The sequence below is a fragment of the Ursus arctos genome, chromosome X (genome assembly GCF_023065955.2).
Source record: "Ursus arctos isolate Adak ecotype North America chromosome X, UrsArc2.0, whole genome shotgun sequence".
NCBI classification, from domain to species: Eukaryota; Metazoa; Chordata; class Mammalia; order Carnivora; family Ursidae; genus Ursus; species Ursus arctos.
Window position 1 is genome coordinate 110,316,014 of NC_079873.1, and position 18,190 is coordinate 110,334,203.

General features: G+C 37.0%; 1 pseudogene; it reads left to right on the top strand.

Moving 5' to 3' along the window:
• Nucleotides 1–18,190, top strand: part of LOC113241859 (melanoma-associated antigen B16-like) — a 40,210-nt pseudogene that overhangs the window by 8,004 nt on the left and 14,016 nt on the right.

Here is an 18,190-nt window from a genome sequence, read left to right on the forward strand (position 1 = left end):
GACTACCCACCATTTGCAGCAACATGGACGGGACTGGAGGAGATTATGCTAAGTGAAACAAGTCAAGCAGAGAAAGACAATTATCATATGGTTTCACTCATTTGTGGAATGTAAGGAATAGCACAGAGGACCATAGGGAAAGGGAGGGAAAACTGAATGGGAAGAATTCAGAGAGGGAGACAAACCAGGAGAGACTCTGGACTCCAGGAAACAAACTAAGGGTTACAGAAAGGAGGGGGTTGGGAGGCTGGGGTGACTGGGTGGTAGGCATTAAGGAGGGCACGTGTTGTGATGAGCACTGGGTATTATATGCAACTAAAGAATCGTTGAACACTACATCAAAAACTAATGATGTACTATGTGTTGGCTAACTGAACATAAAAAAAGAATTTGCTCTAATTATTATAAAATAGAGAAAACAATAATACCAATCACATCATTGGATTATGGGAAGCCTTAAATGAGATGATGTGTATAAAGTATATCAAGCAACCAGGAAAACCTCGTAGAATAGATATTTGGTTTCCCTCACTTTCCTGAACCTAGCCCAGGCCCCAAAACACTGTCTCACAAATACAAACGTGAGTCTATCAACACACGATGCAGATTATTCTCAAATAATCCACAATGTTTCAAAAGACATCAACCTTGTTAATTGACACCTCTCTTGAGCTGGCTATTTTATTTATTATATTTCTTTATTCGAGGCTCCTTGAAAGCGGAGCAGATGTAAGAATTACAAGCTCAATTTCCTTACTAGCTATAAGACTATTCAGACTATCTACTTCATATTGAATAGGTTGGGGTAGTTTGCATTTTTTGAGGAATTGGTTTATTTCATCTAAGTGGTGAAATTTATGTGTGTAGACTTGTTCATACTCAACAGACTATTCCTTAAAGTTAATATGAAAGAATATTTATGAGAAACACCAAGAAATTGTTTTAAAAATAATAGCAAGGGAATTAACCTTTACAGGAATTAAAATGCACTATAAAGCAATTTTAATCAAGATTGTGACACTGGCGCAGGAATTAACAGATACCTTAGTGAAACTGAATTGCAAGCTCAGGAAGAATTTTGAATATACATGGGAAATATATTATGAACGTGCTTTAGTTTAAACCTCAACTCTTCTACTTCTTAAGGCTATAACCACGAAACAAAGCATTTGTTATGTTATATCTCCTTGAATAATTTGCCACATTATCATCATGTAATGTTTCTTTTTATCTACGATGGTGTTTCTCATCCTAATTTCTACTTTGGTATGAACAGAACCAGGCCAACTTTCATCTTGTTGGTATATGCACTATTTAACATTCTTCATCGTTTTTACTTGTAGGTGCCTACATCTTTATACATAAAGTGGGGTTCTCAAAGACAGCATCTAGTTCTATCTTGCTTTTTTGTTCAATTTAACAATCTCTGAATTTTGACTGATGTGTTTAGACTACTCACACTTAAAATCGCTGCGGATTTGGTCGGATTAATCTGTGTCCCACTGTTTTCTATTTCTTCTCTGTTTCTCCTCCTTTCTGCCTTCACTTGGATTCGCTGAGCATTTTTCTTCAATTTTACCTTTGCTATTTGCTCACTGCGTATACCTTTCAAAAAGTTTGTTAGTTGTTGCCCTAAGGTTTATAGTATACATTTCAAAGATTTATTTATTTATTTTAGAAAGAGAGAGAGAGAGAGGGCACGAGAGGGAGGGGCAGAGGGAGAGAGAGAAAGAATCTGAGACAGACTTGGAGCAGAGTGTGGAGCCCAGCTTGGGGCTCCAGCTCACAACCCTGAGATCAGGACCTGAGCCGAAACCAAGACTCAGAGGCTTAGCCGACTGAGCCCCCCAGGTGCCCGTATAGTGTATGCTTTAATAAGCACTGGTCCACCTTCAAATAAAAGCAGACTCTCCTCACCCCATGTTCCCTTGAAATTGAGGATTTCTGGGATGATTTTGATTCTCTACTGTAAGCACAACCCTTCTGCTTTTTCATCCTTTACCTTTCCTCCTAGAATGAGAATTTAATGCCTGGAGACAGAATGAGCATCTTATGGTCACAAGTAACAAAAGCACTAAATGAAGTTGTTATGAACAGGAAGATATCTAAAAATAATTTTTGATGACCTCTTTGGCATTTATACCAACCCTTGTTTGCCTACCCCTATATTTTTGGTCTGAGTGAAAAAAAAAAGCCTACTTATTAAGCAAGTATTTTTCAGGTTATCTTTCACTTATAGCAGAATACAAACAAACCTCATACACAGGTACTATTTTTAGTTCCTTTTACAAATGAGGAACTGATCACAAAAAGCTTGTGAAGAATTCTCAAGTGTACATGGAATGTTTACCAAATGAGACCATATTCTGAGTCACAAAATAAACTTAAATGTGTTTAAAAATAGAAAACATATGAATTATGTTCTTGGCCCACAAATAAATTAAGCTAGAAATTAGCAACAAAAACATACCTAGAAAATCCTCAAATATTTTAAAATTAAATAACATACATCTAAATCTTAAAGTAAAATAGAAATTATTGAAATGAATTAAAATTATAATATAAAACATCAAAATTTATGGAATGCATCTAAGCAAAACTTATAAAGAATTTTATAATACTAAATGTGGGGGGCCTGGGTGGCTCAGTTAAATGTCTGCCTTCAACTCAGTTCATGATCCCTCTGCTTTGTGCTCTCTCACCCTTGCTCTCTCTTAAATAAATAAGTAAGTAAGTAGGTAAGTAAATAAATAAGATCTTTATATAATACTAAATGCTTATGTTTAATGGCATCTATTATATTGAATTATATTTGAAGCATTAAAAGAAGAAAATTTCATTTTGTTTTTGAAAGACTTTTTTTACTTATTCATTTGAGAAAGAGAGACAGAGAGAGCACAGGCAGGGGGAGAGGCAGAGGGAGAGGGAGAAGCAGACTCTCCGCTGAGCTGGGAGCCTGACATGGGGCTTGATCCCAGGACCCTGAGATCACAACCTGAGCCGAAGGCAGATGCCCAACCATCTGAGCCATCCAGGCACCCCTTAAAGCCATAACCTAAGCTTCAACTTCAAGAACTTATGGAGAAAGAGCAAATTAAACACAAAACAAGCAGAGGGAGGAAATAATAAAGATTTGAGCAGGAAGACTAAATTGCGAAAAGAAAATAATTTAAAAAAAAGACAAATCAAAAGTTGGTTCTTTGAGAAGATCAACAAAATTGATAAACTTCTAGCCATTCTGACCAAGATAAAAAGAGAACACACAAATTGCCACTTTCAAGAATGGAAGAGGAGGTATCACTACTGCCCAGAGAGACATTAAATAAATAGTGAGGGAATGTTACAAATAACTCAATGTCTGAAAAATGTAACAATTTACATAAAATGTATGATGAATACCTCACAGCTACTAATTACCAAAACTCACTCTAAATGAAACAGGTAATCTAAACAATCTTATATCTTTACTAAAGAAATTGAGTTGGTAGTTGAAAAACTTTCCAAAACAAAGAAAACTCCAGCCTAGATGGTTTTACTGGCAAATTCTACCAAACATTTGAAGAAGAAATACCAATTGTACATGATATCATCCAGAAAGTAGAAAATAAACACCTCTTTTCCCATATTATGATTCCAGCATTATCCTAATATTAAAAACAGACAATGACACTACAGACTAGTATCTGTATAGACCAATAACTCTCATGAACGTACATGCAAAACCCTCAACAAAATATTCACAAATCCAATCTGCTTATACATAATAAGGATCATACATCAAAAACAAGTGGGTTTCATTCCAAAACTGAAGGACTGGTTTTGACATCTGAAAATCTATCAATATATTTTAACATAGGAACAGAGGAGGGGAAAATTGTATGATCACATCAATAGACTCAGAAAAAGCATTCAACAAATTTCAAAAGCAAATCCTAATAAAATGTCTCAAGAAACTTGGAGTTGAAGACAATGTACACAACCTAATAAAGGTCATGTACTCAAAACCCTCCAGCTCACAACATTCTTAATGGTGAGAGTATGAATGCTTTTCCCTTAAGTTCAAGAACAAGGCACAGATGTCTTCTCTTGAACATCACACTTGAAATTCTAAACTATTTTATAAGTAAAAAAAAAATTTGAAATAGAATTCAAACTGTCTCTGGGCACCTGGGTTGCTCAGTCAGTTAAACGTCTGCCTTTGGCTCAGGTCATAATCTTGGGGTCCTGGGAAGGAGCTCTGGTCAGCAGGGAGTCCGCTTCTCCCTCTCCCTGTCCCTCTGCCTCCCTTCCCCCCACTTGAGCGACACTTCTATCACTTTTCTAATGTAACAACAGACTCAGAAAGAGTCACACACAAATACAGACAAGTGATTTTTAATAGCGGTGCAAAGGCAATTCGATAAATAACCTTTTCAACAAATGGTGGTAGAATAATAGAACAACATTCCTGAGCATAAAAATGAACTTTACCACACACTGTACAACTTATACTAAAAATAACTAAAAATTTGTGTGATAGGTTAGCCAAAGAGCTTTCAGATAAAACATCAACAGCATGATCCTTCAAATGATAAACTGATAAATTGGACATTATGAAAACTTAAAACTTTTGCTCTGTAAAAGACAGTGCTAATGGAATGAAAAGACAAGCTGCAGACTAGGAAACATTTTTCAAATAACACATTTGATTATGTGATTATATATTCTCTATACAATAGAGCTGAGTTAAAACTCAACAACACAAACAATAAATGGGCCAGAGTTCTGAACAGACATTTCACCAAACAATACACAGAGATTGCAAACGAGCATTGGAAAAGTTATTCAACATCATTATTCAATCGAGAAATGAAAGTTAAAATTGCAATATCACTACACATTTATTAAAAGGCAAAAAAAAAGGGAAAAAAGGTACTGCTGAGGATGTGGGGTATCTATAACTTAATACACAGTTGGCGGGCATGCAGAATTTGGCCCTTTCTTACAAAGTGAAACTTGCCATACAATCCAGCAATCGCACTCCTGGGCATTTACCCAAGTGAGTCCACAACTTATGTTCACACAAAAACCTGTGTATGAATGTTTATAGCACTTTTTTTCTTAATTGCCAAAATCCAAAAACAAACCAGTTGTCTCTCCATGAGTTAATATAAACCAAACTATGGTACATTCATAACCTACAATACTCAGAAATGAAATGAAAGGAATCATTGATTGATCTATACAATAACGTGGATGGTTTTCAAATGTATCTTTCTAATCGAAAGAAGCCTGCCAGAAAGCTGCATATTGTGTTATTCCATTTATATGGCAACCTGGAAAAGGCAAATGTATTGGAATGGAGAACAGGACCAATGGCTTTCAGGCATTGGGGAAAGGAGGTAGATTACAATGGGTCAGTGCAAGCTAACTTTCATAGTGTCGGACCCCTTCTGTGTGGTTCTATGGAAGTCAGTACGTGACTCTGCATTTGTCAAAACCCTTAGAACTATACACTACAAAGATTTATTATTAGTGAAAAAATTTTAAAAATCAAACAGGATGTCACAGAAACCCAAGATGGAATGCAGACTGTGACAAATGAATCTAATAGCAAAATGTAGGTCACGACCACACTGAGGACGTGTGGAAGAAAGAAGCTGACATAAGCAACTTTTGAAAATGTTTTGGGTCACCTGGGTGGCTCAGCCGGTTAAACATCTGCCTGCGGCTCAGGTCATGATCCCGGGGTCCTGGGTTCAAGCCCTGCATCAGGCTCCCTGCTTAGGGGGGAGTCTGCTTCTCCCTTGCCCTCTGCTCCTCCTCTAGCTTGTGCTTGCGTGCTCTCTCGCTCTCAAAAATAAGTAAATAAAATCTTTTTTAAAAAAAAGAAAATGATTTTTTATTATGTTCAGTTAACCAGTACATAGTACATCATAAGTTTTTGAAAATGATGTTTTGATTAGATACTGCAAGGTTAAAGACAAAAAGACGTGTACACAAGGCTTGCACTCTAATTGTTAAATTTGGTTTTCACAAGACTAAGAGTTAGCAAATCTGAAATCACAATACGTGTATCCTAGGTTGTAAAAAAGTAAGTAAAATACATTGTAAAAACGAAAGCCAAGTTTCTCATTGTCAAAGAAAGAAGTTACAATTAAGCAAAAGGGAATGCTCTAATGAACCCTGTGGTAGTGGATTACAGTTGGAAATAGCTTAAGAACTCATGTTCATTTCAGTATGTATACAGTTATGTGGATAAACAAATATAAAGATAATTATATGTATATAAGTATATATTCTGTATACTTAGTTAGCATACATTTAATTCATAGCTCTGTCTGTCTAGAGGGCCTAGAAACAATGACAACCCAGTAAGAACACACACATAGCTCCCAGATTTCCGTCTTTAAACACCATTTACCAATAAAAGGAGCCAGGGCTCCTTGGGTGATGGTTAATTCCAGGCCTTAGTGGTGCACCTAGAACATCTTATGATGCCAGAAAGCTCAGAAGTGCGAAAGCAGAGAGGGGAGTGGATAGAAGGACTGTCAAAAGGACATAGGCACCAACCAAAAGAGACCCAAGGGGCCACAGGTAGAGCAATATGAAAAGTAAAAGAAACAATGGTAGGTTTGGATTAAAACCCAAAGAATACGATTAATGCCTGTGAGCCTAAACCAATGTAAATGAATGATGGGAATCCCAAATGAATCGTGGTGGGAATGTGAGAAATCGATAACCTCCATTAGAACAACAGTGATAGGGGCGCCTGGGTGGCTCCGTTGGTTAAGCAACCAACTCTTGGTTTCGCTTAGGTCATGATCTCAGGGTTGTGAGATCCAGCCCCACGTTAGGCTCCATGCTCAGCACAGAGTTTTCTTGTCCCTCTCCCTCTGCTCCTCCCCCTGCTTGCTCTCTCTGTCTCTCTCTCTCTCTGAAATAAATAAATAAATAAATAAATAAATAAATAAATAAATAAATAAAATCTTTAAAAAAATAAAAGAACATCAGTGATAATTGTGGCAGGCAAGATCCACTGTAAAAAGTAATAATAGTTGGCAAAAGTTTAAGAGAAACAGGATATTTGCATAGACTCAAGTTATCTCCCCCCAAGATTAATGACTTTGGTGGTTTTAACATACATTCCTGAAACTTTTGACGTACCTTGAGAAGTGTAGCTTAATTTTTCTTTTACTTTTTTTAAAAAAAGATTTTATTTATTTATTTGAGAGACACAGAGAGCACGTGTGCAAACGGGGGTAGGAGAGGGAGAAGCAGACTCTGCACTGAGTGTAGAGCCCAATGCAGGGCTGACCTCAGGACCCTGAGATCATGACCTGAGCTGAAATCGAGAGCCCAATGTTTCAACGACTGAGCCTCCCAGGCGCCCTGTGGCTTAACTTTTCACACACTTAAGCATGGACTAGACTTAATGATAAGCTTCTTAGGTGTAGTATATGGACAGGAAAAAAAATAACTTTTAGAGAGAGAAATGTGGCAGACACCAACTTCACCAAAGCAATCGAAGTTTACATCTCCTGTAATAGAACTTACGGATGTGGTGAATGTCCTCACATGGTGCAAGGTAAAGGGCACAACATTTATGTGCTCTTCATCCCCAAATCAATAGCCTCAGTCTAATCAAGAAAAAAATATATTAGGTGGGGCACCTGGGTGGCTCAGTTGTTAAGCGTCTGCCTTTGGCTCAGGGTGTGATCCCAGCGTTCTGGGATCGAGCCCCGCATCAGGCTCCTCCGCTGGGAGCCTGCTTCTTCCTCTCCCACTCCCCCTGCCTGTGTTCCCTCTCTCGCTGGCTGTCTCTCTGTCAAATAAATAAATAAAATCTTAAAAAAAATGGGTGAAAGGCAATATATAATATATATTATATATATTAGGAAAAAACAAATTGAGGGGCGTTCAACAAACACCTGACCAGAGTTTCAAGGTTATGAAAGATAAGGAAAGACAGAGGACATTTCCGATTGGAGGAGACTAGGGGTCATGGCAACTAAATGAAATGTGGGACCCTGGATTGGATTCTGCAACCAAAAAAGGAGATAAGTAGAAAACCTGGTGAAATATGAATAAAGTCCACAGTTTAGTAAATAGTATTGTATCAACATTAATTTCTCAGGTTTGATAATTTTATGATGCTTATTATGTAAGATGTTAACACCAGGGGAAGATCCCTAAATGCTGTCCAGGAACTCTGCACAAAAAGCTTTGCAATTCTTTTAAGTGTAAAATTATTTGACAACAAAACGTTAAAAAAAGACACAACTGGGGCGCCTGGGTGGCTCAGTTGGTTAAGCATCAGCCTTCGGCTCAGGTCATGATCCCAGGGTCCTGGGATGGAGCCCTGGATCGGGCTCCCTGCTCTACAGGGAGCCTGCTTCTCCCTCTGCCTGCCTCTCCCCCTGCTTGTGCTCTCTCTGTCTCTGTCAAATAAATAAATAAAATCTTAAAAAAAAACAGACACAACAGACTGGGAGATAATATTTTGAGGAAACATGACAAAGAGTTATCTAAACATGTAAGGTGAATCTATATGTTGAAAACAAAAACAAGCCTAAATAGAAAAGCAGGCAAGGAAGACACACCGGACATTCACAGAAAGAGAAATACAAACGATTAGTAAACATATGAAAAGATGCTCAGAGAAAAGACTATATAATAGCAGAGTTTAAATAATTATTGCAAAGCACTAGTGGTTCAATGATGGTGCGGACACCCTGGAATACATTTCTTAGCTCTGTGAGTGCACGTGCACTCACACATGCATTCGCAAGCATTCGTGAATACATGTAGATGCACGTTGTGGACATTCAGGACAACAGATATGCGTTCTAAACTGGTGCACCCAAATGTGTGATTTACGTGCACACATGATCATAGCGTTTTGCAAAATTCGAAGTCATGTATAACACAAACAAGGTTTCTTAAAGGGTTGTAATGTTGCAGAAATTGTAAGTGGACGGAAATTCGGTCGTAAGAGAAGGGATTACACAGGTGAGAAAGAGGAGCACACTCTTAGCAGAGCAGTAACTCCTTCACACTATTGCACGCAGGCCCAGCACCAAAATAAGTTCTCAGTAAATCTGACTCAAACTGATGATGGGAGTGAGAGCAGGAAGAAATGAAACCTATCACAGAAATAACTACTTAAAGTATAAAAAAACCTCTGTGCTATGTGATTTAAGAAAATGAAATTTATGAAGTTATAAACAGACACTTTTTAGCAATGTTAATAGACACTGGAGCATGCTTTAAAACACAAAAAAAGGTTTTGATTCTATTTACAGCATTCTACAGGTGTCAGATTTAGATACATTTCAGTTGCTCAACCAAACTGTACTTAAGGCCTTTATTTTGCTGTATTCTAAGTCTGTTTACAATTTTTAATGGTCCTTTAGCATAACTACTGATACAAGTGATGAAATGGAAATGCATATTTATAAACTTCATGCTGTAACTGTCTTTAGCATAGTTTGGTACATCAGATTTATCTCTTAAAATGAATCGTTATTCCTCTCGATTGGAGATGTGACAAATCTCATATTTATAGTCAGTACATGCATGAATTCAGCTATTTGGAAGGTAGTAGAAGTCACCGGGCACTGTCTTTGGAACACATATAAATATTAAATACTCTTATAAAATTTCTGATGATATGAATTAAAGAAGGTGTGTCAGAACTCTGAGTAGGTCAGCATTACAACTGTGAGTGGTATTCCAAAGCCAAGTATTTAAAATTATATTTATTCATAATATACAATTATATAACATACAAATATATATACACACATATCTAAAATTATATTTATGTATTTCTATATAAAGTAATAATTGAAGTGTAGGAATGCAAGTGTTGAGAAAATAAATTCTAAGGTAATGGTTACTAATAACAGTGAACTCATTTTAGATTTGCTCCTTAAACGGCTACTTATGTTTTATTTTAGTCTTTGTTAATAATTATTGATGCAAACATTTAATTTGGTAGTTAGTGATATTTAAAGATGCAAAAATTTTATATACTATCATTTTTCGTAGTAAGTCTGTCCATATACATGGTTACCACCAAGGAAATATAGTCAGGGAAGGTGGTTTAATGATAAGTGGCTTGTCTTTGGGACTAAGTATTAATTCTAGATGCCAATAGAACATATGAGTTTAAGTGGCAGTTTGTCAAACAATGTAAGATGCTTAAGTTCTAAACCATTAGAAAAAAATAAAACAAAGAAAATTTCATCAATTCAACAAGAGTCTGTTTTTAAGAAGCAAAAGCATGAAAGCATGGAAATTTAAGTATATAAAATAAGGAGAGTTAAAATAAAACATTCCAGAAATTGTAATAAATGTGAATACATTAAATTCCCCTATTTAAAGTCAGAGAATTCAAAATAGAAGAAAACAAAGCAAAACATACAAAAATAACAACCATAAGCTGTTCACAAGGGATACTCTTAAAGTGTAATGATACAAAGAGCTTAACAACAAAAGACGGGAAAAGATTTATTAATGAAGTGCTAAAAGAATCCAAGTAGAGGGGTATTATACATACCAGACAAAATCGGATTCGAGGTTAAAAAAACACTGGAAAGGATAAGCAATGGTATCTTTTTTTAAAAAAGTAATCTTTATACCCAACATGTGGTTTGAAATCGTGACCCCAAGATCAAGAGTCAGATGCTCTACTGACTGAGCCAGCCAGGCACCCCAGTAATGATATATTTTTTGATAAATAGTATATCAAGATGCAATCATAGTCATCAACTATGTACCAATTCAGATAATTTTTAAAAATGAATTTACATTTTTATTGTGGTAAAAACACTTAACATATACCCTCTTAGATTTTTAAGTATAAAATACATCATTGTTATCTCTAGGCACAATGTTGTACATCAGATACCTAGAACTCACTCATTTTGCATACATGACATCTTATACATGCTGACTACCAATTCCCCATCCCCCACCTCTCCCAGTCCCTGGCAATACCATTCTATTCTTTGCTTCTATGAGTTTGACTATTTTCAATATCTCATATAAGTGGACTCGTGGGATTTGTCCTTCTGCAACAGGCTCATTTCACTCAAGATTCAGAACCGCTATCACATATTGTAGGGTTTCCTGCTTATTATAAGGCTGGATAATATTCCATTGTTTGTATATACTACATTTTCATTATCCATTCACCCATTGATGGACATTTAGGCTGTTTCCACATCTTGGCTATTGTGAGTAGCACTGCAAGAAAATGGTAGTACTAATATCTCTTTGAGATCCTAATTTCTATCCTTTTAGATAAATACTCAGAAATGGGATCATATAGTTCTATTTTTAATTTTTTGAGGAACTTTCATACTGTATTCCATAATTGCTGTACCACTTTACATTCCCCCCAAGAGTGCACGAGGGTTCCCCTTTCTCCACGTCCTCCCCAAAACTTGTTATCTCAAGTCTTTTGGATTATAGCCATTCTAACAGATGTGAGATGATTCCTCATTGTAGTGTCACCACCATTTTTTTTAAGTAGGCTTTAGGTCCAGTGTGGGGCTTGAATTCACAACCCCCAGATCGAGTCACATGCTCCACCCACCGAGCCAGCCAGGCATGTCAGTTACCACTATGTTCTATTTCAGCCATTCTGATCAGTTTATAGTGATATTTCATTGTGCTCTTAATCTGCATCTCCCTAATGGTAAGTGATATTGAATATCTTCTCATGTGCTTATTTGCCATTTGTATATCTTCTTTGGTAATGTGTCTTTTCAAACGTTTTGCCCATTTTTTAATTAGGTTGGTTGCTTTTCCACTGTAGAGCTTGGAGTCCTTTATATATTCCGAATACAAGTCCTTTGTCAAATATGCAATTTACAAATTTTCTCCCAGTCTCTATCTCCTCTTTTCATTCTCTTAACATTGCCTTTCACAGAACAACTTTTGAAACGTTGATTAAGTGTATACCTAAGTATTTCATTTTCTTTGGAGTGATTAATGACATTGTATTTTTAATTCTGGTTTCCAAATGTTCATTGCTAACATATAGAAACACAATAGATTTTTCTGTGTTGGCCTTATACACTATGACACTACTAAACCTACTTGTTAGTTCTAGGAGACTTGTAGATTTGTTGAGATTTTGTATCTAAACAACTACGTCCTCTGCAAATAAGAACAATATTATTCCTTCCTTTCCAATCTGTATGTCTTTTATTCTTCTTTCCTTTTTTTTTTTTTTTTGCATTAGCGCACTGGTTAGCAGTTCCAGTACTATGTTGCGTATCACATTTTGAAATTCCAAGTTATGTTTTATCTGTCACTTTGTAGGTCGAATTTTTCAATGTTACACTCTTGATATTTAGCTACTTAATGAAACAAAGTAGAATTCAATATACAAATTTAATGTAACAGAATGAGTCATTGTTCATAAATGACATAATTTATAATATGTCCATCAAATAATTATACTTTTATTTTATTCAAATGGCAGGATTACTAGTAACAAGGATACAAGATGGAATTAATAGAATAGAGTCTCTTATGTGATTTACATGGCTAGTTTCACTTATGAGGGCAAAGGATACGTTGAAAGTCATTTTCCCATGGTTACAGATGTTTAACTTTCTGTAACAATTGTGCTCAGTGTTCTGGTATTCAGTGGTCATTTCTGTGGCAACCATCCACATCATAAAAGCTCTTTGAAATGCACTGATGTTATTTTTCTTTATTAAAGATCGAGAACTCAGGCAAAGACAGAGTTGATGAATGTTATCACAGCAGCAATACCAGAGCAGGTATTCACCTGACAGCTGCCTTTGTTTCATCAATAGTTAAACCAAATAATAGCCATATTTAATGAGAAAAATACCTTCTCGGGCTTCAGAAACTAGTGTGATCTTATGGTAATTATTCCTTCTATACTCTCCCAGAAAATTTCTTGCATCACTCTTAGCTGTACTTGACTCTGCTTTATATGTTTCCTAGCTGTTTGTCTCCTCGATTTTGTTGCAAACTCAAAAAAAGAAAGTGTTTCTGATTCATCTTTTTCGCACACCAAGAACCCCCAACTCAGTGGCTAGTACACTATACTCAGAATGACTGAACCAATGATTTATCGTTAGTCTCAACACCAAGAAACGAGAACTGTGTTAGCTCAGTACATTGCTATCTATCACCCATCTAACGCTTCTGGTTTGTAAACAGCCAATAGGAATAACTTAATATTAAACAGGTCACATTTTCTTCCCAAGTAGATTATGCAGTGTGAAAACTGGCTCAGTGTAAAGCCCAGAGATAGGGTGGAGTCTGGGAATCCTATCACTTATTTCAGACCTAGGGCCACTGGTACAATAAAGTCACATTTTCCTCCCAAAATGGCTTAGTTAAGGGGGTTTATAATGTCTGGATTTATTAGCTAATTAGCAAATCTCCTCCACATTCTGATTTTAAGGTAGTGTTTGCATTTATTAGATTGATCAGCTAAAACGGAAAATGATTATCTGCTAATTGCTCCTAGGGTTAAAGCAGGCAGGCAGGCAGGCAGGAAGGAAGGAAGGAAGGAAGGAAGGAAGAAGGAGGGAGGGAAGGAAAGAGGGAGGAAGGAAGGGAAGAGGGAAGAAAACACCACCAACAACAAAGAAACAGAGAAAATAAAACCAAACAAAACATGCTCTCTACCATGCATTAAAAATAAGGCCACCATGGGGCACGTGGGTGGCTCAGCCATTAAGCGTCCGTCTGCCTTCGGTTCAGGTCATGATCCCAGGGTCCTGGGATCAAGCCCCACATTGGGCTCCCTGCTCAGCGGGAAGCCTGCTTCTCCCTCTCCCACTCCCCCTGCTTGTGTTCCCTCTCTCGCTGCCTCTCTCTCTGTCAAATAAATAAATAAAATCTTTAAAAAAAAATGAAGCGATCGATTTATTGTTCGTATGATGTATTTTGTGATGTGTTCCCACAGTTTGTGTGAGTTGGTTGTTTGCACCATTCATGCCTTAATGCCCCCGTTAGTCATGTGGTTGGGTACACTCTTTCACAAAAAATTGTTTAGACATTTGGGTTTAATCTGTGGCCATGAAAGATCCCCTTGCCACTTACAAAGTCGTATGAACCATACATTTTTGGTCTCATGATGCCAATAATATAATACATCAGCAACAGAATCCACCATGATTTTTGAATATCAAATACTTTATTACTTCATCATTCCTTTTTGTTGGTTTGTGATTTGGGAGACTGTAATTGTCTCAATTCAATTTGAAGATGACTTATATCATATTTATTATATTTAAGATGCTATACTAGAGAGGGACGCCTGGGTGGCTCAGTCGGTTAACTGGCTGCCTTCGGCCAGGGTCCTGGGATCGAGTCCCATACTGGGCTCCTTGGTCAGTGGGGAGCCTGCTTCTCCCTCTGCCTCTGCCTGCTCTGCCTGCCGCTCTCCCTGCTTGTGCTCACTCTCTCTCTCTAACAAATAAACAAAATCTTCAAAAAAAAAAGATGCTGTATTAAAGAGTAAGATTTCAAAGAGGACAGAAGAACACTGTCGCTGCCTTTAAGAGTGTATACTACAGTGGTCAGTGGTACTTCAGAATCAGATAATTGCTTAAATCTGTTAATTATTTTCATTTTTAACACTTTGAGATATAACTGATATACAATAAAATGCACATAACTGAACCGTACAATTTGGCAAGATTTGAAATATGTGTACAATATTTATGGTAGTGATGAAACCATCACTACCATAAAGATAAGGGGCATAACCATTATCCTCAAAAGTTTCCTCAAACTCTTTGTAATCCCTCCTTCGTGCACAACCTAGCCTAACCCCACATACACGAACACTGAGCTGCTCTATGACCCTATTGATTAATTTCTGTGTCTTGAACTTTATATTGATGGACCCACACAGTATGACTCTTCAGTATGACTTTTTTCACTCTGTATAATTAATTTGAGATTCATCATTATCATTGCATGTATCAAATTGTTCATTCATTTTCGTGGCTATTTATTCACATTGATAGAGATTTGGGTTTTTCCCCATTTGGGGCTATTACAAATAAAGCTGCTATGATTATTGCTAACTGTAATAAGTCAGACAGAGAAAAACAAATACCATATGATTTCATTTATATGTGGAATCTAAAAAATACAAAATATATCAAAACAAAGAAAAAGCTCACAGGTACAGAGAAGAGACTGGTGGCTGCAGGAGGTGGGGGGATAGGGTATGGGTGAAACGGATGAAGGGAGTCAAAAGGTACAAACTTCCAGTTATAAAATAAGTAAATCCTGGGAATGTCAGGTACAGCATGGTGACTACAGTTGATAATACTGTATTGTGTATCTGAAAGTTGCTAAGAGAGTAAATCTTAAAACCTCTTTTTACAAGAAAAAAATTTATAACTACATATGGTGGTGAATGGTAATCAGACTTCCTGTGGTGATCATTTCAGTGTATTGAAATATCAAATCACTATGCTGTACCCGTGAAATTAATGTGTTATATGTCAATTATACCTCAATAAAAATAGAAATAAAGCTTGTGTGTCTGTGTGCACGCGTGTGCGTGCGTGTGCGTGCGTGCGTGTGTGTGTGTAGGAGCAGAATGGCTGTGTGAAATCCCAAGTGCACGTGCAGCTTTTTAACAAACTGATAAATTATTTTCCAAAGTGACTGTACCATTTTGCATTCCCTTCAGGAATGTGTAGGAGTTACTCTATATGCTACAAGCACCTGGTGTGTCAATCTAAATTTGAGCCATTTTAATAGGTGTATAGCCGTACCTCATAGTTTACATTTGCATTTCCATAATAACTAATGACATGAAACATCTCTTCGTGTGCTTGCATTTGGAGATACTTTGTCCGAAAAATTTTCCTTCCGTGTATGGCTTCTCTTTTCATTCTCTAGCAGTCTTTTGAAGAACAGAAATTCATTTTAATGAAGCCCAATTCATTAACTTTTCTGGATTTCTTTTACGGTATGCTTTTGGTGTAGAAATAATCTTTCCTTTAATCAAGGTCGCACAAACTTTCTCCTAAAAGTTTCAAAGTTTTAGATTTTACATTTATGTCTGTGACCCATTTTGAGTTAATTTTTATACGGGGCTGTGGTTCACTTTTTGCATGTGGATAGATAATTGTTATGGCACAATTTGCTGAAAGGAATAATTGTATTCGTTATATTGCCTTGAAACACTTGTAGAAAATCCATTAACCATATGTGTAGGTTCTCTTCCAGGTTTTCTATTCTGTGCTACTGATCCATGTGTCTCTCTTCATATAAGCAATACCACACCGTATCTTTCTTTTAAGATTTGTCTATTTATTTTGAGGGGGGAGGGGCAGAGGAAGAGAGAGAGAGAGAATCTCAAGCAGACTTTGCACTGAGTGTGGAGCCCGACTTCGGGCTGGATCTCACAACCCTGAGGTCATGACCTGAGCAGAAACGGAGTCAATGCTTAACTGACTGAGCCACTCAGGCGCCCCTGCCACATTGTATCTTTATAACGAACCTTGAAATCAGGTGGAGTGAGTACTCCGATTTTGTTTTACTTCAGCAAAGTTGTTTTGGATATTCTAGGTCCTTTCAATTTCCACATGAAGTTTAGAACAAGCTTGTCGATTTCTGGCCCAAAAAAACACACAGAAACACCCCCCCCCCCAAAAAAAAACCCAAGCCTATCATTTTTGAGCTAGCTTTAATGGTTTTTTTCTCCTCATTTTGGGTTGTAATTTTTGACTGGATGCCAAATAATATGATTTTTACTGTGAACGTTACTGTACATCCATAAATTACAATTCCCTACCAGATTCCCAGATAGTGTTTTGGCATTAGATTAGTGTTTCCAAATTACTACTTTGTAAGGAAAATTCAACACATGCATGATAAAATGTTCTTAAATTTTGTTTCGTTTTTCCCAAGTTGTCCTTGAACAATTTGGATGTGTCCCACAAACCATCAGATGTAATAAGTTAAGTGATTTATCTAAAGCTCTACAGGTAGCAAAGGGTAGAACACAGTGCAAATCCAGTCCGTCTGACACCGGCAGCTGGGCTAGTATGTTTATACTTTATGGTCTTTCTAGGAGAAATGGAATCGAAGCTGTGCCTTCGAAAGGACAGTATGACTTGACAGGAATCTCTGAGAAATGAGGAGTAAAGCTTGAGCAAAGTCACAGAAGCTAGAACCATTGATTTGGGAGCAAAGTCAATATACCAGATGAGCTAGAAAGTACAGGGCACTGGAAGGTGTCACAAAAGCAAAAGCTGGGAAGGCAGGCTTGTGCAAAATTGTAAAGAACTCTGACTGCAAGAGGGAGGAGGTTTTTCTTGAAGATTTTTGAGCGGTAGAATGTTATCTTCCATCTGTTTTTAAAGAGTGTCCCTGGTGTTGTAGGAAAGATAGATTACTGAGGAGGGAGGAAATGACTGAAGTCAGAGATCATTTAGGAGATTTTACCAACAGTCCCGGTCACAAGTTCCAATATTCTGAAATAGGACAATGAGAGGGAAATTAGAAAGGAGGCGAGAGATGCAAGAAAAGAACAGGTAGAGGTACGGAGTAAGACAGAAGGAGACAGTGATGTGAAAAGAAATATAATGTAAAGGTTAATTTTAGGGAAAAAATTGTATATTCAAATGAACACAGTGTTGTTTGAGTGAAAATGGCCTTACATGTTTTTCTGTGAATCTACTATTTTATTGGCTTCTATAAATTTCATTCAGATTCCGTAGGAGCCCAAAGACTTTTCACAGTTCTGAATTAGTTTTCTATGGGAAAAATTAACACAACAGTGAATGGGTAATATTAGAGAGTTTAGAATATCATCCCCCAAAAGTAGAAAGTAATAAAATGCATGTAAACTACATACTGGAACTATAATTGTTCCTTTTTAAATGGAACAGCAAAAATGTGGTAATAATCAGTATATACAACGTAGTACTAGCACTTACTACTTGAATATGCTAAAAATTCTCCAGATACTGTTTTCCTTTTTAAGATTTTATTTATTTATCTGCAAGAGAGACAGACAGAGAGCACAAGCAGGGGAGTGGCAGGTAGAGGGAGAGGCAGACTCCCCACTGAGCAGGGAGCCTGATGTGGGGCTCGATCCCAGGACCTAGGATCATGACCTGAGCAGAAGGCAGATGCTTAATCAATTGAGCCACCCAGGAGCCCCAGATATCTGTTTTTC